Source organism: Cajanus cajan, chromosome 8 (assembly GCF_000230855.2).
Source record: "Cajanus cajan strain Asha chromosome 8, NIPB_CcT2T_4, whole genome shotgun sequence".
Taxonomy (NCBI): domain Eukaryota; kingdom Viridiplantae; phylum Streptophyta; class Magnoliopsida; order Fabales; family Fabaceae; genus Cajanus; species Cajanus cajan.
In genome coordinates, this window is record NC_138524.1 from 52,419,263 (window position 1) to 52,425,262 (window position 6,000).

Genomic DNA, 6,000 nt, shown 5'->3' on the forward strand with positions numbered 1-6,000 from the left:
GCACTATAACACCCAACGATCCATAAAACCTTCAATATTCAACATCTTCAACATATTTAACCTCAACTTTGGTGTAGACAGGAAAACCAATATTAAGTATGCGACATATGTCGGTTAACATTTTGGTCATACTTTGCTCAATGACAAATTCATCGGGCGAAGTCTGTTCAAGAATGTCAGTTGATGTGGAACCTGAAACTAACAAAGTGTATAAAATCATTAACAACACACTCCAAATATAAAGACATAATTTGAACTATTAAAAACGTCACCTTCTAGTTTTCCAAAATTGTCAGATTGAATGTTCGTTTGTGTTGGAATAGGCATAGAACATGAGTTCCTTTCAGAATGGCCACGACTGTTGTAGTATTGAATCTATGCTGATTCAGCCTCTTTGTATGTTGAATAAGACTTGTGCTTATTTCCTTTATAACCATTAACTTGTTGCTCGCATTCAAACCCCGACAAATAAATTCCTAGTTGCCTACCTACAAAAACAACATATGCTTTGCGGGATGAATGGCGTTGGCTCATTGGTTTTTGTTTTTATGTTGAATATACAAAGTTCGATGAGCTTTTGTATTCCCGTGTAAGTTGATCACCCATTGTGACCTAATTTATAATGTTTACGAAATATATATATATATATATATATATATATATATATATATATATATATATCCTCATGTGTCTTAGAGATATTAGGCACAATGATTTCCATGATTCCCTTATAGGAACCGTAGAAACAAGTTTAGGACATGGTCCTGTTTACTTCAATTGTTTTCCAAACAAAACTGTGAGTCTCTTAGACAGAAACGTCTTAGATTCATTATTTTTAAATATCAGATTGCATGGGTTAAACATGAAAGAAGGTTCTATCCCTGCAGCACTCCTGTATAGGATCCAATACAAGGTTATGAACACTTGCAACTCAAGGGTTCTCCTTAAAACAACCGATCGGGAAACCACTTTGTTTGTCACTGACATGGCAAAAGCCAACGTGGCTGTTCCCAAACTTATAAAATGGGATGAGGTTGAATTACCCACATCTTGGCAAATCGATAGAGCAACCCCAACCTTGCCCAGACAAGCCCCTGAATTCCAAGAGATTAGGCAATCTGAGGCTGGTAAGGTAGAGATCATTTTTGATCGGAGAAATTCTTTTTCCACTAGATCTGAAGCTACTAGATCTGAGTACAATAGTGCTAGAAGATCTTTTTCGATAGCATCCCAATCTTTTAGGAATCCTAGGATCGTCATTCCTGAAACCAACCTTCAGGGTTTAGACAATTCTTCGTCTATCCCTAGATCAATCTATAGTAGGGCTGAAGAAGAAACCACAACTGAAATCCATTCCCCTACTCAATCTGAAATGCAATATGGTCATCTATGAATAGTTACACCATAGATAAACCATCCCTTCATAAGGAATTTTACTCTGATGTTTGGACAACTCAGAGGAAGTGGTTCCTTAGTAATTTTAAGGGTGACCGTAGGTCAGATATCATAGATTTATTCTATACCTTCCTCAATAATGTCCAAACCCATGTTTGTTTCTTCGATTGGTTAAATGTTTACCTTCGAAGGAATAATATCCATCCACCTTGGGTTATTACCATCACAGAAGACCATTCTGTCAATACACTTACTGTTTGGCACCGTAAGGACGGTAAATTGGTCAAATCTGACCTTCCGCCTAACAGTAGTTATTTTATCCCAAACTTAGAGGACAAATACCTAGCTTCGCCCTTTAAGTATAAATCTGATGAAACCATAGGTGCTCAGGATATTAAAGCCCTTATGGAACAAAACAACTACACCAACAAGTACCTCCAAGTCCTAGGAGAAATTCTTGTAAGAAATCCTTCATCCTCTGGGACTAAAGATGATGATTCGGTTATCAAACCTTTGTTCAAACCTTTTAGTCTTACTAGTCAGACTAAAAACAAATTTAGAGCCATCCATCTTAACTGGACTAAGTCTTTAGAAGAATCTAAAGAAGCCAAAAATAGCTCTATTATTATTCCTGATACCCCTAGTTCGTCTCAGGTCGGATCTGTCAAGACAGGACCCGTCACTAGGAGTACCTCCCAAAAAGACCAATCCCTTAGGATTAACAAGCTAGGAACCTCTTCTATAGGTTCTGATTCTGAAGTTACTGAACCCAGTAATAAGTCTGTTCTCCAGGTTAATCCTGTAATCACCAAGGCTGTAAACTGGAAGCAGCCATCCAAACTTTACTATAATCGGGCCACTGCCCCTGATCTCCTTCTTGAGGAAAAGAATGATCAAAGTTTTCGATCGTTCAGTGCCACAAACATCTATGAATGGAATATAGATGGTTTAACCGAGTATAATATCCTCAGTACTCTCCAACATATGACAATGGTTTCTACAGCATATCAAACTGCTCTTGATAGTACTGATGATGCTATTGTTGAAATCCTGACGTCTGGTTTTTCTGGACAACTCAAAGGATGGTGGGATAACTATGTTTCTGAAGAAGAAAAACATGAAATTCTCACTGCCGTCAAAACTGATGCCGAGGGTAACATCATTACCACAGTTAAGGGTGAATCTATCCCCGATGCTGTAAATACCCTTATCATGGCCATTATCAAACATTTTATCGGAGATCCCAGTATTTGGAAGGACCGATCTGGTGAACTCCTGTCCAATCTTAAGTGTAGAACCTTAGGCGACTTTAGGTGGTATAAGGATACCTTCCTCACAAGAGTCTACACCCGGGATGATAGTAATCAACCATTCTGGAAAGAAAAATTCTTAGCTGGTCTCCCAAAATCTTTAGGAGATAAAGTTAGGGAGAAGATCAGATCCCAGTTTAATGGTGACATCCCTTACGACCAGTTAAGTTATGGTAACCTCATAGCTTACGTCCAAAAGGTAGCCCTCAAAATCTGTCAAGATGACAAAATCCAGAAACAATTGGCCAAAGAGAAGGCCCAGAACCGCAAAGATTTGGGAAATTTTTGCCAGCAGTTTGGTCTTCCTTGTTCTAAGGATTCTGGTAAACCCACCAAACACAGAAAATCCTCTAGGCTCCAGTTGAGTAATTCTCACAAGCCTGGTAAAAGAACCCCTAGATTTAAGTCTAGACAAATCACTAACACAACCAGGCCTCCTGCGGTTAAACCCACCCCTCGGGGCTTCAATCCTACCACAAACCCTAGGGAAACTAGGACTTGTTTCAAATGTGGCCGTAAAGGTCACTTAGCAAAATTCTGCAGAATCTCCTCTAAAGTTAGAGAACTCAATCTTGATTCTACCATCCAGGATCAGCTTAACAACCTTCTAATCAACTCCTCTGATAGTAGCAATGAAGATGTTGATACACCAATGTCCTCCTCCGAGGATATTCAAGCTGATGATGACCTTTCCTCCTCTTGTGACGAAAGCTCTGACTCTCCTCTCATCAACGTTATCCACAATGATGAGCAAAATCTTCTTCTTGATGTCTTAAAGTCTATTCAAGATCCTCATGAAAGAGATGAATATCTTGAAAAGCTCAAAACAATCCTCCATAAACCTAACAAGTCACAGCTTGATAATAGGTTTGTTAACAATAAGTTTGATCTTACTCAAACCCTCAAACGCCTTGAAAAATCTGCAGCTAAGCCAGTTACAATTCAAGACCTGCAGATTGAAATCAGTTCTCTTAAATCTGAGGCTCGTGACCTCAAAAAGAAGCAACAGTTACATGAGACTTTCATATCTCAAATAACTGAAGCTTTTTCCGATAACATGGTTCTGCACGACCATGACAATCCCAATGATGATCATGAATCTGACCATGTCTCCACTGATGATGATGATACCCTCTTCAACGCTCTGATCAATCATTGTAGCATTCAAAAATTCTATATTGATGTTACTATCTCAGTCGAAGATTTTGTCTTAAAAACAATCGCTCTGTTTGACACTGGAGCTGATTCTAACTGTATTCTGGAAGGACTCATTCCAACCAAATACTTCCACAAAACCTCCGAGAAGCTTAGGACTGCTAGTGGTTCACGACTAGAAATCCAGTATAAGCTCCCATCTGCAATCATTCAAAATGATAATCTCCAGGTTGAAACTCCATTTCTCCTGGTAAAAAATCTTAAGAATGATGTAATCCTTGGAACACCATTCATCAAATCCATTTTCCCTATTAAGATATCTGATGAAGGTATATCTACCCAATATCTAGGAAAAACAATCATGTTCAAATTTCTGAATAAACCCCTCTTTCGTAACATCAATCAGGTTGATAGAAAGCTTAACCAAATCAATTTCCTTAAGGAGGAAATCTCTTTCAAACATATCGAAAGTCAGCTTTCTCAATCCCATATCAAACAAAAGATTATGAGTCTTCATGATCGATTTCAATGTCATGTTTGTTCCGATCTTCCTAATGCTTTTTGGGATAGAAAGAAACATATGGTCAGCCTTCCTTATGAAAAGGATTTTACTGATAGGCAAATCCCAACCAAAGCTAGGCCAATCCAGATGAGTCATGAACTTGTCATCCACTGTCAAAAGGAGATCAACGATCTTATTTCCAAAGGTTTAATCCGGAAGAGCAAGAGTCCCTGGTCTTGTGCAGCCTTTTATGTCAATAAGGCTTCAGAAATCGAGCGTGGTGCTCCTAGGTTGGTCATCAACTATAAACCACTTAATCAAGCCCTTCAATGGATTAGATATCCAATTCCCAACAAGAAAGATCTTCTTTCCCGATTACATTCGGCAAAGATCTTTTCTAAACTCGACATGAAATCTGGATTTTGGCAAATCCAAATCAATCCTAGTGATCGCTACAAGACAGCCTTCACTGTCCCGTTTGGGCAATACGAATGGAACGTGATGCCCTTTGGTCTTAAGAATGCTCCTTCGGAGTTCCAAAATATCATGAATGATATTTTCAATCCATACTCAAATTTCTGCATTGTCTATATTGATGATGTTCTTATCTTCTCCACATCCATTGATCAACACTTCAAACATCTTGAAATATTTTTCAAGGTAATTAAACGAAATGGCCTTGCTGTTTCTAAAACCAAAATCTGTCTTTTTCAGACAAAGATCAAGTTTCTTGGTCATGAAATCTTTCAGGGAACTATCCGGCCAATATGTAGAGTCATAGAGTTTGTTGATAAGTTTCCTAATCAGATTCTTGAGAAGACACAACTTCAAAGATTTCTTGGTTGTTTAAACTATGTTTCTGATTTCTTTCCTCAACTCAGTAACATAATTAAACCTCTTCATGAAAGGCTTAAGAAATCTCCCCCTCCATGGACCACTGTCCATGCCAATGTGGTCAGACAGATCAAACAACAGGGAAAGACAGAATGCAATGACGCCTAAATTAAGGCCGCGACCATCCTCTTCTAGAGGAAGGGGAAAGGGAATCGTTCTGGGCAAACCAAATCGCCCAGCAAAATCAGCATCCTCAATTGAGGATGACAAATCAATCAAGGTTTCCTCAGAAACCTCAGACAAAGGGTCATTATCCCAAGCTGGGTCATCTCAGCAAAACAAACCAATCGCTGGGTCATCTATTCAGCAAACCAAAGCAGGGTCATCTACCCATCAAACCAATCCATCGGACTATGCCATGGCACTTCCAACCCTTCTAGCCCTTCAGGATTATGGGTTAACCAACCTCCCTTCCAAATCCTGGAAACAAATTTTTTCAGAAGAACCTAATGACCTCTTCTGGGATCAAAACCTGAAATCAATTATTTCAGAAATTTCCAAATCAAAGGTAACTTTACATCCAAAAGAATTGGTCGAGCAGCCTCAACCAATTACCCAAAAACAACCTCCCAAGGCCTGGAAACAGATTCTTGCAGAAGAACCTGACCCATATCTGAAATCAATTATTTCAAAAATTTCCAAATCAGAAGAATTGGTTGAGCAGCCTCAGCCAGTTGCCCAAAAACAACCATCTTCCTATTTACCAAAAGAAGGAAGGTTTTATCCTACAATCCAAATGGAACC